Source organism: Rhipicephalus sanguineus, chromosome 8 (genome assembly GCF_013339695.2).
Source record: "Rhipicephalus sanguineus isolate Rsan-2018 chromosome 8, BIME_Rsan_1.4, whole genome shotgun sequence".
Classification (NCBI taxonomy): Eukaryota; Metazoa; Arthropoda; class Arachnida; order Ixodida; family Ixodidae; genus Rhipicephalus; species Rhipicephalus sanguineus.
In genome coordinates, this window is record NC_051183.1 from 89,989,899 (window position 1) to 90,008,017 (window position 18,119).

General features: G+C 42.9%; 1 long non-coding RNA gene across 5 annotated transcripts in view; it reads left to right on the top strand.

Annotated features, from left to right (window-relative positions):
- LOC125759571 (uncharacterized) overlaps positions 1-16,898 on the top strand; it is a 27,502-nt gene extending 10,604 nt beyond the window's left edge. Inside the window, exons 3-5 of one of the 5 annotated variants that reach the window (XR_007417173.1) lie at positions 9,690-9,829; positions 12,162-12,262; positions 16,796-16,898. This is a non-coding gene — a long non-coding RNA (uncharacterized LOC125759571). Of the gene's footprint in view, positions 1-9,689; positions 9,830-12,161; positions 12,267-16,795 lie in introns of all 5 variants that reach the window. The other 4 variants (XR_007417175.1, XR_007417177.1, XR_007417174.1 and 1 more) reach the window with 4 other exon arrangements.
- Positions 16,899-18,119: the final 1,221 nt, after the last annotated feature.

The following is an 18,119-nucleotide window of genomic DNA, read 5'->3' on the forward strand; positions in this document are numbered from 1 at the left end:
AACTCTCTTGGAGCACGCTAAGCGGCTTCATTGCTCGTCTGCAGAATCTTGTTCCCCGACACCATGACGTGATTGCTGAAAGAGTGTAAGGGGAGAGGCCACATCGTCTTCCCAGCCCTTAAGTCGCGAACGCGCTAGCGCTGGCCAGCACGTTCCGACTAGGATACAACGCATTGCTTCATTCCGCGTCCACAGACCTCGTTCACCGACCCATCACATGATTGCTGCGAGAGGTAAGGGATAGGCCACCAATTTCTTACATAGCCCCTTCACCCGGCCTAACGCGCTAGCGCGTGCCAGCACACGTTGTTGTCTGCGTTACGCCAAGCTAGGAAGTATGCGGCAGCCCGACCCAAACTGCTCTGCACGTATGATCATCAAGGTGTTCGAAGAACAAGAGGAAGAAGACTTCTCCTTGGCGCGAGCGCGCCTCAGATGGCTATGTTAGTGTGTAGAAGCGGATGGTCACCAATGGACTGACGGCACAGCTTCGAGCAAAAGCTGCTTTGCGCATCTAAAGTTTAAATTCGCGGTAATACAAGCACTGGCGCGTTATTCGTAGAATATATTGATATAAAATGAAAACGCGTCATATTCACCTTTTAGAGTAGATACCTTGTTGGCGGGCCTTGTTGTGTGACACAGTAAGAGTAAATCGCCTCAGACAGGGACGCAGGAACAGCACACACCGAGCGCTTAGTTCCAACGAGTCCTTTTTGTGAAAAATACGCTGTTCTCCTTCTTTTCCAATGCTTCAAGCACATTAGTGATATCACTCAAGAATAGAACGCAATAGCGTGATCGGCCCCGTTCGTGATCGTGCGCCTTCCTTATTTGCTTGCCATGCTTGCCTACTCGGTGACACTTAACCGTGCCGCGAACACTTAACGTCTTTGCGGGACCCGGCGGTGTGACACTTTCAAAAAATGCACGCCCAGTGCTTGCGGTTTGATAAAGTGCTGCTTCATCACAACTCATTTGCCAACCAGTGCAGTACGCGCTGCGTGTCCGTAAGGTGTGCGCTTCTGCTTAGTTTTTTTGTGCTGTTGCTGGTGATGATGATTACTTATGTCTCATGTTTTGTTACAAGGTTGGCTTTAAACACCCCTGTTTTGCCATTTTGACAGTGTGACGCCTTCTGTGCATTGTGTCCCTTCTACTACTGAATATACAAATTGAGCGGGACTTCCAGCAGTACTAACGCCCTATAAACTTTTTTTGAGAGAGAAGAGCGCTGGCGTTGCCTGTCGTGCAACGCCATCTAAGTGCCACGCATAATCCCACTCCCCACTCGAACACCAGATTTCAAGCGAGCTTTCCTTACTGAAATATAGTCCGTGACATCATCTTTCAGCCAAAGGGTCTACCTATTTTAGTGGTGGGAAGCTCCTTAAGTCGGCACCCGTTCGTCCCTCGTCGTTCTCGTAGTAGTGGTACAGTCTTACCCTTTGACCTCCAGAGGTGGGTGCGGTGGAGATTTCTCCTGTGCGTTGTTGAACAATAAAAAATTCGCAGCGTGCGCGTTAACTAACCGAATTCTTCTGTCTGTTAGTAATGTGTAAGTGTTAGCTAAAAGCCGACTTCTTCTGTCTCTCATTCCCATTAGCAGCCATTGTTACCTCCAAGTAGTGCCTGTGGATTTCTCCTGTGCGTGATTGAACAATAAAATTTTTTTCAAAACGCGCGTTGATTGATGAATAACCAACGAAAGACGCCAGATGTTTTGTAAAACAAACGAAAGAACGCCAGATGTTTCTAAAGCAAAACGAAAAGACGCCACTGCTTAACGAAGACGCAAGGTGTTTTCTAAAGCAATGGTTTTCTAACAAGAAAATTCACAGCGTACATGTAAAATTAAAGTGAGCTGCAAGTCGTCATAACTCATCGAACCTTTAGATAACGCGCCCGATCTCACGTCGGTGATGATGTACTGGGCAGAATTCACGAAGTTCCACGGTTTACCGATGAACCTCCGCAGCTTCGGCCCACTCATCATCGCATTCACTCCGTGGTACTGTGATTTTTTGTTGTATCCTCATATTGCGTATTCTCTCAAAGACCCTATTCGACCCCCTTATTTCTAAATGCGAAGCATTTCTTAGCGAACCCTTGCCACTTTGAGCGTTTCTATCTATCTTCTATCATCTATCTCTCTATCTATCTCTATCTATCTATGCTATCTATCTATCTATCTATCTACTATCTATCTATCTATCTTCTATCTATCTATCGGTGTAGCCGCCTACGTCTGGTACTCTCGTGATCCCTCCTTAACTTGGTGTAGAACAAATTGGCATGGGAGAATAACAGGATTTCACCAATATGACTGTCTGCTCCTGACATGAATACATGAATATCCTGTCACGTACGTCGTGAAACCCTTTCCTGTCGACACGTGTGGCACATCCCGTTTACCACGAGCCGCGGTTGTACGGGTTGCGCCACAGGTGATTGACATCTTTATATCTACCCGGAACGGCGAGAACAGACATTGGTAATTTAAATGCGAGAGCGTTAAAAAACCGACAATGGCAGCGTTGAGTCGACGAATGGAAAGAGCGAAAATTAAGATCCCAGCATGAGTCGAACCCACGCATTCCGCGTGGCAAGCGGATATTCTACCAGAGAATCATGCCAGGTATAAACTGGTTTGGGGGAAAACGCCTAGGCAGGCTTAATATCGGTGAAACGTCCACTGTGGTTTGTGGTGCTGGCTATCATTTTAAAAAAGCAATACCAAATGTACTCCTACGATGCAGCGTTATATAATCAACGTGTGTGGTTCCAGTGTGGGCTCTGCTTTTATAGCAGTCTAATAAACATTATATATGTATTCCTATGATTCAGGCAAGTTGTATTAAAGCATTGATTGACCCCGATGGAATACATTAACAAATATTGCGTATGATGATTCACATGATTGCACGATAGAAGTGCAAAGTTGCGACAATATTGTGGTGTACTCTCACGTTAGGGCTGACGTTACGTCGCACCATAAGTTACCCTTAAACTCCAGTGTTGTCGACGTGCCATGTTGACGATGTGCGTACAGCTCTACACTTACGAAAGTGCGTCGATCCACTCGTACCCGCTTGGCTCAAAGGCATAAAATACAGCTATAAGTACTTTCTGACGGCTTCGCATGGAAACCGATTCCCACAACAGTGGATCTGCCGAAGTGTTGAAGACTAAGTAATTTTATTTGTCGCGCAACTTGCCAATTCCCCTGGGTGGTCCTCAACCATCAATTTGAAAATGTACATCTACTAATCAGCACTGTTTGTCTAGCTCCAAGAACAGAAGGAAATTTGGCTATCAACTTTCCCGCCAAGCTTTTGGTATCGTATTAACTAATACAACCGACTCAGAAGTAAAGAAGGAAGATGGTTTTCGCGCTCGAGTCGTCTTACGCAAATCCATACGAGACCGCGTGACTTTTACAACAGAGCTGTTAAAGCCGGGCTGATTTGGGCACAGCGCTGTCTTCACTACACTGCAAAACTGTCCTTTAGATTCCTTCAGATCCACGAACAAGATCTACGTAGAACTTACAGATGGCTCTCATTATATGGAAATAGGGAGTACATATTCGTAACTGCCAACGGACATATTGCTTTATTTTCATTTAGGGAGAGAGTGTTCTAGAGTCCTAAAGAAAAAGAAAGTCCTAAAAGTCGAAAAGTCTTAAAGTTGACTGCGCTGTTAAGTTATTTTCCAACCAAAGACCGTCACGTGGCTACTTTTCTTGCGATAGCAATTATATCGGCACTCTCGACGGGTTTTTGTCGTCGCCGTCATGTTCAGTATAAAGTCCAAATTGATAACATCCCACCGCGCATCGTAGGTTCTACCCGTGAGTAAAAGCTCGCGAGCAGCGGCGACGATAGCGGCTGATGCAGAGATCAAACGAGCTGGCCTATCTGCGTCACTCGGAGGGCGCATGCGATAACATCCCCCCGCGTGTTAGACCTGCCGTCGATGCTGCTCAAGCAGAAACGAAACGCCCCGCCCGTCTTGAATGAGCATGGAGGGATGCGAGGGGGGGGGTGCTTGAGCAGCAACTGCGAACTTTGATCCTAAAAGCGCGTTCACGATCGCTTGCGCGCTCGCTATCTCGCAGGCATCAGCAAACGGCTCGTATACTCTTTTACGCGCGCTCTCAACGCGAAGAGACTGCGAAAAGCGCACCTCTCCCTGGAGCGGCCGTATTCTCTTACACCAACGTTTTGTATAGTTACGCGAGATCGGATCCAAAAGTTAGCTGCCAGCCTTCCTTCGTATAACATTACAATTTGTTGCCTTTGCATTCATTGCTTCGCGCTTGCGGTGAAACTGTGATCTTTTTTTCTTCAGACACGATGCGTTTACAGAAGGCCTGGGGAGCGTGCAACTACCACTGTTCTCTATGTGAGCGGTTTAAATCTTTAACCTTTTTTCAGGTCAACCGAGAGTGGTTAAATTTGTTGCTTTGTGCATGTTACCCTCGCGAGCAACGAGGGTAGACAATATTTTGCTGCCGTCCTGACATACTGGCAGACTGTCTGCGTCTGTTTGCCGCGAAGTAGGCATGTGCGAATATTCGAGCACTAGGAATGTTCGAAGGAATATTATAGTATTCGAATTCGCTTCGACACGAATTTAAGGTTCCGAAATTTCAAAGTATTCATAATGAACGAATAGGCGTATATTGGATGGCATGTAACCCACCTGTGAAGTGGTTTCACGGCAGCCTGAAAAATGCAATGCCGTGAAAGGCACCTAACCAACAAAATTGCGCAATGCGCGAAGCCCCACTTCAAGGTTAAAATTAACATATTACTCCGACTAGATAATCATTTTCAGGGCCGTAACCAGAAATCTTTTCGGGGGGGGGGGAGGGGGGGTTCAACCATACTTTATGTATGTTCGTGCGGTGCTTTGTTGTATGTATGCGTGAATAATGCGCAAGCAAAATTGAAAAATTTCGAGGGGGGGGGGGGTTGAAACCCCAACCCTCTCTTGCTACGCCCCTGATCATTTTTTAAGTTTTAAAAGCTTGTTATACGGGCTTATATGTTATAATATGTATATGTATAGTAACTTTTAAGTGTGACGTATTTTATCGGTTATAACTTGCATCTTACTGAAATTGAAATTCTGCTACTATTTGATGCTACTAAGCGCCACTAAACGTAGCGTTTAGTAGCGTAGCGCTTAGTTTAGTAGCGTTTACTTGCAGCAAAAAGAATGACAGTCGCACATGCCTCGTTCCAATTAAAAAAAAAACGCTGTGCAGGTTAGTTGGGCCTCGACAATATTTATGCTAATTTTTTTATATATAATGTGTAATGCATACTATTCGAACTATTCGATTCAAAATTATTCGAGGTAATCACTGTTCGCTTCGAACCTAAAATAAATTTGCTTTTCGGACATCCCTACCGCGAAGGCTTCTGTGCGGCGTTCCACGGTGCCTAATAGACAAGGAAACAAGGAACATGCGGCGCTGCTTCGTATTGGTGAAAAGCGTACCTTTATGAAAGCCTCCTTTCGGGACTGTGGCACGGGAGTACAAACCGGTTCGCTGCAGCGGCGGCGGCCTGCGCATCAGCTTCTCTGCAGTGCACGATTGCTAGCGTCGTTTTGAAAACAGATGAGGAACTCCGCCCACATAAAAGTAACATTTACAGTAACTCTAGGGTGCAGTAAAGCTTTAGGGTGCAGGCGCTCGCAGCGACCCGTAGCGGCCGCCGCTACGGTCGTCGAGGAGGGGGTAAGGGCACCGGTACCCTGTTCCTCTTAGATCCGACCCTGGAATTTTCGTGGTTGTTGCAATTTCATTCCGAGCTGCGTCTTGAGAGGTTCGTGCATGCTCGCGTGCGACTGCAAATCTTTCTAGCCTCTCCAACGCAACATGCCCTAAAAAGAAAAGACAACCTGTTCCATGACGTTCTGCAAAAGAACTCGTGCAATGAAAAGGCATCGATCTCATTCAGAGCTTCTACGGATCCAGTATGCCTGCAAGAGTGGGCGTGAAACATAAAGGGAGGTCCCTCATGTGTACATAAATTTCATTGACTGTTCGCTGATTCTTACTTTTAATTAATTATTTTTCTTTTTTATATGCACCTATCTTTTCCTTTCACTGTTTACTCACATTCTGCGCGAAAATATCTGTCTTTGCGGTCTGTTCATTTTATTTTTGTTCTTGATGTAACCGCTATAATTGTCAATGAATATTTCAATCATTGTACTCAAACATTACTGCGTGAAAAGAATGTTAATCAACTAGAACGGAAACCCCGAATTTCCTACATGTTTGTTCTCTACGCCAGCATGTGCCGTTCAGAAGAAGCTAATCTGCCCGCATAGTCTCCAGAGTTTTCTTTTCTTCGTTTTACAATTTATCAGCGCCATGTGTGGCCTACACGACGAGCTTATACCGCAACAAAAAGCTTGGTTCAACGGGAAACTCCACAGAGCGCAGGCTCACACGCGCGAAAGCACGCCAGCGAGCGGCAGCGCCGTCTGCACGCTGGATCGCGCAATCTTTCCACCTGGCAGGCAGGCGCGCTCACGACATTAAGGAGACCTTCCTAGCCCGTATAGTTCTGCGTTCGTGTGATCGTCGTGTCGTCGTGCCGAGTTTTGTGCGGTCGACTTTTAACGCGCTGCCTCGCATGTGTGTATTGTGTGTTGTATTTCGTGGTTACTGACGTAAGCGCAACTATACGCGGTACCAGGCAAATAGTCACCAGATGCCGACCGTGCGACTTCAATCTCTGCGACTGCTTTGTTCGGTGTGACCGACGGACGCGATTCATAGTTTTGAAGAACACCTTCTTCAAATGTTTCCGCACGTCAGTGAGTAGCAGCGCCGCAATCCTTTGTCGACGACGCGTTCTGTCGCCCTGGAAAATGCTTTGACGCTCGGGGACGGCCGGTAGCTCGGCGATTCCTCGCTTGGCGCACCATTGGAAACCGGCGGTCATCTAGCAGTGTACGCTGCCAGCGTATTTTTTATTGCCAGAGGTAAGTGAACGTTACGCTTCGTACATTGTGAGTTATTGTTATTGTAGTACGCCTTGTCGCCGAAGAAAATCGCATAACGTGTTGGTAGTGTATGCGGTTGTAGTTGTGAGGATTGTGCTCGCGCATGACATTTGTCAAGAACGTAGTCGGTAGTGTTATAAAGTTTTGGTAATTAGCTCGCTTGCACGCACTGCTCTACGCTAATATTTGCTGAAAGGAGACAACATTTTTGTCAGGCTCACCATTGTCATGCGTTTTATGCATGTCTCTCGACAAATTACTTGGAGTAACGCCGTGAAACCGAAGCTTCAACATCCATTTCGCTCGCACGAGCTCTGAAGGAATAATCATCAGCCACCGTGTGAATCGTGAATCGGTACAGTGGGAGAATATAGTGTATTTAGGGATGTTTTCTTTAGGCGTGCATTTTATTTGTCATTAAGTAACGTGACCCTCAAAAGCGTTAGGTTAGCATTCTTGGACATTGCTTATCATCTTTCAAGCAATAGATAACATAGATTTGCTAAAAATGCAATTTCTGCAGCATGACATTGTATTTTGTTCAGTTGGTTTGCCCCATTTTTATCCTTTATGCACGTTCACCTAATTTGACAAGCCGTACTTTCAGCTGAATTTTCAATTGCTTTTAGCACTATATGTGCGTCCGTGTATTGAAGTCCCACCTCTCATCGCATAATAATAGCTTGTGAAGAACGACGCTTGTCTTGAATTAGCCATTTATCAGAGCTCTTCCTCCCTCCTCAAAGGGCAAGGTGCTGCTGGCACACCTGGTTCGGCTTTTCTTAACCTTTTTTTTTTAATGCTGAAGTTTTTTGCAACGTACTGCAGGTAGCAACAGCAGTGCCTCGACAAACAGTGGAGTGCTGACCATGCAGTCCAGAAGGTGGCTGAGGCAAGTATGCTATAGGAGGTGCTTATTCAGGCAGAAGAAATAAGCATCTGTAGCCAACGTAAAGGTAATGTACAAAGTTCCATTTAATGAAGAAGAATCTTGTTTTGAGCTAGTCATGTCGAAGGGAAACAATGAGCGCTAGATAAATGAGATGGAAATGCAGAGTAACAATGTTATGTATGCCAGCAACCAACTTAAGTTTATTCATGCAAAAGGGTTATTTCCAACTGGTTCATTTGGGGGAAGAGCCCACAGTTTCCACGAATGGGCATACCTGGTAGCCGTTGCACAACCTGTTACTGTGTTTTCGCACTCATTATTATGTGCCACTTACTCTTGTGACGTTCCACCAAGGTGAAATTACTTCACATAAACAGCAGCGAGAAGGCTCTTGCTAGCCAGTTCAATTAAGACAGCGTTACCGTAGCTTTTAGTTCCAGTAAACCAGCTAAGCTGTATAGAAGAGCGTACTCCATGTTTGTCACCATGGACAGTGCATTTTGCCTGGGAACATGGCTTAGTTTTGCCAAAGGAAAATGTTGCCTTTCTGTAAAACGTGGTAATGGGAAATGGCATTGTGCCAAAAATATTAAGGTTTATGACTTCTTGCAGCACGCATTGTTGTACAGGGATGTTAGCGTTTCATAAATGCAATGCATGGTGCTTGAAGAATATAGCGGCCCACTTTAAAATTTATAACTTCATGATTTCAGTATCTGGGACAGACTTTACTGTATACGATTTGTTTCTGGAAAGCTTCAACCTATCTTGCAATTCTTCAAGGCCAATACTGAATTTGCTGTGTACATTTGGCTGCACATTCTCATCACTTATGCTAAACAGGCTTGAGTGATGTGTGGAATTCCTGTCAATCAATTTTATTGATTACCTCGTACGATCTATTCTGCTTCCCACAGTTATTGGGTGCTTTGTGTGCATGTGCTATGCATGCTAGAAATGAAAACAGGGAATGCAGCTGGCAGGATCAACGAGTACAATGCCCATAGGCTATTATGAGGTGCGAAATGTTGCCACTGCTAGAATTTACATTGTGTGTGCATGGTACAGCTGATTGTGTAATTTAGCACTTTCCAGCTACTTACGCAGTTGGAGCAGATGTCGATCATGTTTACTGAGTAATGGCACGGCCACCAAGTTCGTGCATTCTGCATACCAGGAAACCTGACACGAAGCAACGTATTGCTGTGATGGCAGCTAAGTGAGAACGATTGAGTTTGTCTTCTCTGTCCATTTGTCAATACCATTACACAGGCTTGTTAAGTGCATATAAGCGGCTTTAGCAATGCACTTGCAGCTACAGAGCCAGTAAAGACAGCCAATTCCATCATCAGAGTTCACTCTGCAAATCCCACTTTCCATAAAGGGCATTGTTTTTGATAGTTTAGTCAAAACTTGCTCAATTAAACACTTCGTGGTGTCTGACATTACAGGAATTATGATAATTGTTATATCTCATGTGAAATTATGCCATTGTTTTTTTTTCATATTCTTACTTTGCATACACACTTTACGACTGCACCCTCCCCAACCGAATCTTTACTAGTGCTACATTTTGTTATGGGTGAAAACAATTATTGAACTAAAAACCAGGCCAACGAAAGCAGTATGATGCCCTGTAATGTAGGAGGATGCCGCTATTGCAGTGTTTAGTCTAGAGCTGAATTTAATGAGAAAGGGCAGCAATGTAGGTCATCTGTGGATATTTGCAGACCATAATTGTGTTGTGGTCATTTTGTTATCGCAGGAAGCATCTTCAAAAAGCAGTGCTACAAGGATGTGAGCAGCAGTTTCCCTTCAACGAACAGGTCAAATTCATGGAAGCCACGTACCTGCTGCTTCTGGCCTACACAAACATGCAGCCACCATAGTAAAGTTCTTGCAAAGGTGTGAGACATCCCTATGCTGCATGGATTGAGCATGTTAATTGCCTGTTTTTTATAGCTTATAGTAATATGTCTACAAGTGTACTTCCTTCTAGTGTATATTTACATTCTCTTAAAGGGCCAGTCAGCAAGCTCCGACTTCTTTTTTTTACACCTCCCAAACAAGCTCGCTAATTCGTACAGTGGGCCGCAGGAATAACATTGTCCGAATGTCAGACACTCCACTTCTAAAAACAATAACCGCACCTCCTCTTCAGCGCTTGACCAGTCCTCTTTGCTAGTGAAGTGGTGTAATGTTACCTATGAGCAACATTAAGTAACGCTGACTGTTGAATAGTCCTCTGCAATACGAAACGGCATTTTGGCTTTGTGGTGATGCAGTATCTGTGGTTGTCACAAGAGTTGCGAATTGGTTTATCTCGCCAGTGCTTTTACTGTGCTTCCTCACCGCACCGCTCTGGCACAGTGGCACATCGAGGAAGCCCCTCTTCAGGATGGTCAGGCTGAGCGAGAAACTGAAACCAGCTGGAATGTTCGTTCTATCCCCTGTGGCTTCATTATTACACCACTTAATGAAAAAATTCATGTGACAACATGTTCACGTTGTACAAGCGTGCAGTTGTCACAAATTTTAGACTCCGGGGTTGTTTGGGGCCCTTTAGCCTTAAATTATGAATGGTAAATTCATACGTCACGTGGTTTTCTTGCTTTATTTTTTGCAATGCTGATTTTTAAAATAGCATGTCAGCTTCTGTGAGTGGTAATTTATACATTTATCATACAAAACATCCTGCTATATTCAACAAGTGTTGTTATAGATTTTTCATGGCACCAGAGCCACCTGCTTTTTGCCGTGTGGCAGCTACATGGAAGTTCATTGCTATGCTGCTTTGTTTAACTGATATCTTTTCAATCAATGCGTTTCACAGTCCAGGGTGTTTGGTGTATTTGCATCTTGATGTGTTTAATATCATACAAGTGATGGATTTTTTCTGTCTTCTAGTGTTTACTTTGCAGCTATTTAACTGTGGTTTTCAGGGGCATATCTAGACAGGAACATCAATTCTGCTAAGCTTTGGTTCGAAAAGAGACGCTGAACAGGAGTTCCTTAGGTGCATGCCCTGAGCACCAGCCCTTTGGATTACAGAAATATCTAAACTGCATAATGTCTGCAGCTCCTTGCTTAATTGCATGTCTTTCTTCAACCTACAGCTCTTTCCATAATCCTTAACATTAACCTACATTACCAAGTGAACATCCCCCGCTGCAATACAGTGGTTATAATGGTCAGCTGCTGATCTGAACTGTGCGGGTTCGATCCTTGATGGAGTGGTTGCACTTTCGGTGGAGGTGCAAATCCTAGAGGTTCCTGTGCTTTTAATTTCACGTTTACATACAGAACCCCATTGTTATTATTACATCAGCAAGTGGACAGAGTGGTAATTCTAGATTGTATACATATTTAGTATAACAGACAGCTGAGCTGGTTGGTAGGTATTCATGTTAAAAAGGCAGGGCATGCAAACATGGACACAAGAGAGAAACCAAGACACCACTAACGCCAACTGGAAAGGTGGACAGTGGCACAAAATAAAGTAGACACAGAAACTTATCTGTGCATGCCCAGGCAAGAGGCGATACCTATCAATCTGGCACGCGCGATAGTCTACATGAGAGATAACTGCTCAAGCATTTGATTTCTTCTTTATGCTAGTTAATCGACGGTTGGCTCTCTTGTGCACTGCCATTATCGATATGCCAGGCCTCGACAATTGGACGCATTTCTTCATTCATGTGCTTGTACAAAACTGCATTCATCGAATTTTGGCGTGCATTTACGCTCTCAACAATGTAAAGGTAGATTAGGTGATGAGCCTCCAGTTAGTGATCTCAGCGTTTTAGGTGTCTTGACTCTCTTGTGTCCACGTTTGCATGCCCCATCTTTTTAACATGTATTCATATAGTGCGTAAGAGAAATAGGTTATCTAGTGAGTTATTTGGAAAGTAAGTTTAGGGCGAACACCAATATAGCAGTGTAAATTAAATTTAAGCGATGAATGCATCGTGCTGGATTAGGAAACAATATAATGGCGAAATATAGCCGTTTGCTCTTTGCTTATACTTGTCTCAGTTTCTTGTCTCGTATGCTTTGACAATGACCAGGTGTCGTGTTGGATGCTACCTATTGGTTATGAGCTATACATAGACAAAGCAGCGGCTGTTTGGATGCTTTCTAAACAGCTACCTCATGGGGAGAGAAAAGTTCATTTGAGTTATGTGAGGCATGCTAAAAAAAAGTCGACTTGTTTCTGATGTTTTTGTTTTCCTGGCAGACATTCTACACGAACTTGCCCAAAGGCGGAAGGAAGGCACGCACAGATGGACGCACAGAAATCATGGGGCTGCCGTAGAAGCTGTGAATGAGCATTAACCTGTGAGTACGTGTCTTAAACATTTTGCTGAAGCCTTTTATTTTGGCTGAACATTCTTATCGATGCTTTGTATTCCCTGATTTGTAGTGCAATATTGTTACACCCTGTTGCTTTCACAACAGAGCTCTTTAGTCTGGTACAAGGCCCAAAAAGTTTGACCTAGATGACCAAATTGCGGCAGCTAGTTGTTTCCACAATTAATGCATTAGTGTAAAAAACGCAATAGACGGAGCACAAGAAAAAGGAAGACACAAACAGTGCTGTGCTCGTGTGTTCAGTCTTCTGCACTGCTTTGTTTGCGCTCTGTCATACCAACACACACAAGCATCCATTTTAGCTTATGTAGTAGTCCAGCTCATACACTTGGTAACGTTCTCCAACGGCAGGATTACGGGATATCTGGCTTGTGAAGTCAAGCTAAAGTGCATGCCTGTTCGTGTAGACTTGTGTGCATCCACCATTGAGATGGAAATGCAGCTGTGTTTTAATATTTTAGCCAGTATAGCTCGTGAATGGAATTTGGAGCTGTGACAGCAACACTTTTATAGGGGGTGAGTTACTAAATTATTGTAGACTTGTGTGCATCCACCATTGTGATGGAAATTCAGCTGTGTTTTAATATTTTAGCCAGTATAGCTCGTGAATGGAATTTGGAGCTGTGACAGCAACACTTTTAGAGGGGGCGAGTTACTAAATTATTGTGTATTTCTCGATGTTTGCATGTTATAAAAACATAGCTGGTTAAAATTAGTCCAGATTTTACGCTATCTCTTAACACATGACCTTCCGTACTGTTCGAAGGCATTGAACCATATGAAATGTTTTGTGCCTTTGTGTGTGTGCCGAAGGTTAGGAGTCATTATACTAGAGATCGATAAAAATAGGTCAGAGGTTAAAGTAAATTTTTCGCAATCAACTTCTTGTGGGCAGTTATTCAGAGCAGGGTTTTGAAGTAATTTAGCAATACAAGCAGATTAGTGCTTCATTTTAGTGTCTGACAGTGCACACTGTTTTATTTTAGTACCTATTTGGGTCATTTCACGCCAGTGTGCCAGGTCGTTTTTTGACCATTTCCAATATTTTGTAAAACTGGTGCTGTTATGTTTCAGTGTGGGAAGTAGTCATTCAAGCGTTATTTTCGGGGAAAGAATTGCATGATGCAGCAAAGACCTTTCAAACTTCGCATGCAGAAATGAAGCTGTGTCAGGCAAATTAATTGACACATGGTTATTGCGTCGAGCTATTACTACAAAGCATTTGTTTCTTTAACATAGTCACCAATATTTCATGACTATGATAGTCGAATTTATTTTGATTTCAATTTATGCTATTTGCAGTCGTGAGGAAACATTGCAAATGCACCATTTTTAAGTATATTGTAAAAAAGACTGAATGTTTCATGTGAAATATATTCACAGTATGCGCTCAGTGCATATACCAAGGGTTGAAAATGCTGCTGGCAAAAAGAAGCAAAAATGTCTTCAAATTGGCACTTGGAAGAAGTAGTGTTTGAACCCATATTGCGGGCTCTCTTTCACTGTGTAGCAATCCCAGCTAAAATGTTGCCTACACATCATAGTGTGCTTTCCTCGTGCGATAATTTAGACAAAGTTTTTAAGGTGTAATATTATCTTCAAGCGAAAAATAATTTTTTCAAATGAAAAATAACAAGGCTGTGGGAAGTTTCTTGGAGCTTTGTCTTCACTGCACAGCACACCATTGTTCTTGCATGGTATTTCAGACAGAAGTATTGCTTAAATCTGCAACATTTAGACTTGCACTATATGAGCACAGGGGCACCCGCGTGAATCCTGCGCCAATGTGCTGTGCAGCGAAGGTCAAGGAACGAGACTCTGTGCAGGCTAGGGATTATTCACTTCAGTAAATTTTTCCTTGCTTACAACCAAGCAGTATATATTTTTTTTAAATGGAATATAAATTGCCAGCAAAGTATACTACACAATAATGTCTTGACGACATTTCTGTTTGGAATGCTACATAGCAAAAGCTAAGCTGCAATATGGGTCAAAAGCTATTTTTTCCGACTGTTACAGTTTGGGTGGAACGTTTCTGATTATTTTGTTTTTATAGTAGTTTTATGACAAAGTGGATATCTATTTACTTATTTATTTATTACTTGACAATACTGCTGACACCAGTAAGCAGTATTGCAAAGTGGGCTAGAGTGATAAGTTACACATAAAATGATCTTGCTAAGCAAAAACAGGAGCATAACATATACAAAACACAAGATAAACCAAGAACATCTATACAACCGTCTTAAGGAAAATGATAAGGGAACAGCACAAAATACAAAGGCAACGAACTTTGGAAATCAACCTTCGGTATTCCATACGAAAGAATTAGTCTTTCTTCTGATAAATGTTAACATTAGAACTTCAGCATTTTGCAGTGTTTCCTTATGGCTGAAAAAATGTAACTTGAAATGCAAATTAGTAAACTATTTTAGCCATGAAACACTGCCACCTTCAGATTAAAGAAAGAAATATTCTGCATTAAAACGGGAACAAACAGCGCTGGACATGGGACGAAGAAAGAACAATAGACGAGGGTGCTGTCGCCTTCGTCTACCTTTTTTTCCGTCCCGTGCCCAGCGCTGTTTGTTCCCGTTGTAATCATGTACTAACCAGCCCAGTTAGGTGCTCTCCTGAAATATTTTGCTCTAATTGCTCAAAGCAATAACTTTGTATAAGTTACCTTGCATGACGCAGTTTCACATCTGTAGATGGATGGATGCTATGTGTGTTCCCTTTAAAGCGAAGCATCGACATGCAAGTGGCCAAGCTCAATTTTTGAATTGGCTTAATGCCTTTCCTACCTGAATTAAATTTCTTTCCTTAAAAAAACTTATAATAGGTAGCTTATTTTTCGGCATTGTACATAAAGACCCTGCAAGTTTGTTTTTGGCTGTTCTCGCTGCTTTTCCACTACCAATCCTCCATCTGTCTTTTACTGATTTCTCTTGTGGATGTGTTCATCTTTATCAAGCTTTCTCTAAGCCTAGGCCTTCATGAGAGCTAGTTCCCAACACGTACATGGGTGGACATTTTTACATTTATTTAAAAGGTGGTCCGTCATTTCCATATCTCTCTCACAATCAGTGCATGTGACGCCTACTTACTGGATCTCACTTTATGACTGCATATTCTAAGACAAGATTAACTCGCTTCAGACATTGCACTAGCTTATCATATGCTTCCCTCCTTACTTCGTCCTTATTCTTGCGATAGTTACTCAGAGCTTTTCATTTTTAGTATTTGCTATCCATTAAATCATCTCCACCTCTCTGACATTGCACCTAACGCTTATCGTGCATAAAGTTTAATGCATGCTCTCAGCATCACGAAATTTCGTCCTGGAAATTAGCACTTGACTACAGGTATGATCTTTTTAGCAGCATGATCTTTTTGAACAGCAAAGGAGTTCGTTAAAAAACCACCTTTTATACTTAAAATGGGGATGACTAATTCCATACCTCGTTTATTAGAGTTAACCTCTTTCAATTTCCTTGTGCTTGTTCTTTGTGTTGTGCTTGCCTCATGGTTTGCAGTCTTTATGGATCTGGTATATTTAAAGAGTTGAATAGCCGGTCACCTGCTTATGACACTGCAGCTTAAGTATTGCACCCACTATCATTGCCATAGTAGCATTTGGTACAGTAAAGGTTTGTAATGAATGTAACGAGATGTGCAGCTCATGAAATAATTGTTGAACAACGAATGTTGTTGGAGCTAGTGATTCAACAAGATGACTCCTCTTTAGAGGGGCAACGAATTGCATCAAGGTTGCTGCAACAACTTAGACACATCAATTTGTTGAAACATTGGCTCCAACAACACGCTTTGTTCAATGGTTTGACATTCATTCAAGCCGCCATCTTCAGCTCAACTTTTGTCGCGTTAAGATGTACAGGATATACAACTGTCATGTTGTTTTCTGATAGAATTCAAGAGCTATTGACAGCAAGCCTTGCTTCTCAATTTAATTCTCATCCTTTACGTTTACGCTTTAATCTTTGTCATCTTCAGCCTTATTATATGTGCACTGCAGCAGTAGCCCTTCACAGTGGTCTACAATTTGCCTCATCTTGTGCGAGCCGATTCCATTTTATACATGCGCAATTCTTCATTTCTTCACCCACATAACTCTCGGCCTTCTCGGCAGCATTAAGTACAAAAATTGTAACTGTTAAGACTTTTGCTTCAACATCATGACAATAATTGAATAGAATTGGTAATGCACGTAAATAAATACTCTTGCAGTTAAAACGTAGTGTGTTTAACCCTGAGTTCTTGTGTACTATAGCAATAAGTCTTCGTGAAATCATGCTGCTTGTTCTTCATATAATTAGAACGAGTACAGAAATATCTGCAAAATACCGTTTCTGCTTTTTTGATTTCTGAAACAGTGATGCTAAGGGAGGCCATGAGCACATGCACCATGGCAATGTTTAAATGTGTATAAATTCTGAACATTGCTGTTGCTCTAGGTGTTTTCTTTCACTTCCTTTTCAGACGTACAGAAAGGAGCGAAGTGGAGCTGTCCATGGGCTGTGCACACAGTTTCATAAGCAGGCTTGCAACACTTTTGACAAATATGTTCCTGAATACATCTGCCAAAGTGGCATTTAAAGAAGCATGTAGTAGTGTACTTCACTGTTTATTTGGCATGAAGCAGCAGGTATGCTTCCGTCATCAGCAAGTTCACACAGTACAGTGCATCTGCACATGGCATGCTACCCCCACATCTACCAGCTCGGGATGTGTAGCTTGATTGTAAAATGTTTACTTTGACTTAACACAACAATTATTAACAAAATGACATGAAAGTTTTGCCACCTATGCAGGCGACATTCTCAGTATACGCTGCCAAATATAAGCGGAGTTTGACCAGTCCATTAGTCGCACATTTCCTTGTAAACATCTCGTAGAGGGCTGCTGTTGTTGTTGCAAGGCAATGCGCCGTGATGAATGAACCATGATTCCAAGATTTTTCTTTTCCTCCGACCTTTGTACACGAGGTAGCATCGTCGAATTGATTAGGTCAAAGTTATGCCTTGTCATTCAGCAGCGTTCAACTAGCTCCGTCTTAGAACATGTTGCATGGGTGGTTTTCGCAACATCCTCTTTGTGTTCTTTAACCTTCGATTACCTTCTTCAACCCATTTCGCCTATGCAAGTTGTGTCGCAATCCCGACATTGTACTTCGTAGATGATCCCGCTCTAATCTTCGGCGGTGTTTGTGTATACCTTGTCCTTAGGACATGTGTTCACAAAGCCCAAAGACCGCACACCTGCGGATGATTAGAGCAGGGTATTCTACAGAGTACGTTGTGGGGTTCACGACACCACTTACATCGGCGAATTGGGCAGGAAAATGCCAAAGACGTTCAAAGAACACAAGGTGGGAATGTTGCTAAAGCCACCCATGGAGCGCATTTTAAGACAGCTTGTTGAATACTGCAAGACAACAGGTTATAGCTTCGACCTTAACAATGCGACGATGCTGGCTCAGGAACGAAGGTGGAGGAAAACTATTGGAACTATGGTTCATGCGTCATGAAGCATCTGCTTGAAACAACAACCACAGACCCATACCGAACGTGTACGTGGACGTATGTGGCTAGTGGACTGGTCGACCTCTGCTCACTTGTTGCCAGCGTATACCGAGACTGCCACCTGCATAGGTGGCAAAGCTTCTATGGGATTTTATGGTGCAGTTGTGGTACAAAATAGTTATTTTGCATTAAGGCAAATGTGCCGTATTATATTGGACAGTACGGGCAGACCATTCTTTAGTATCTTAACGTAGGAGGCACGTAAGAAGACCTTCTTTGAA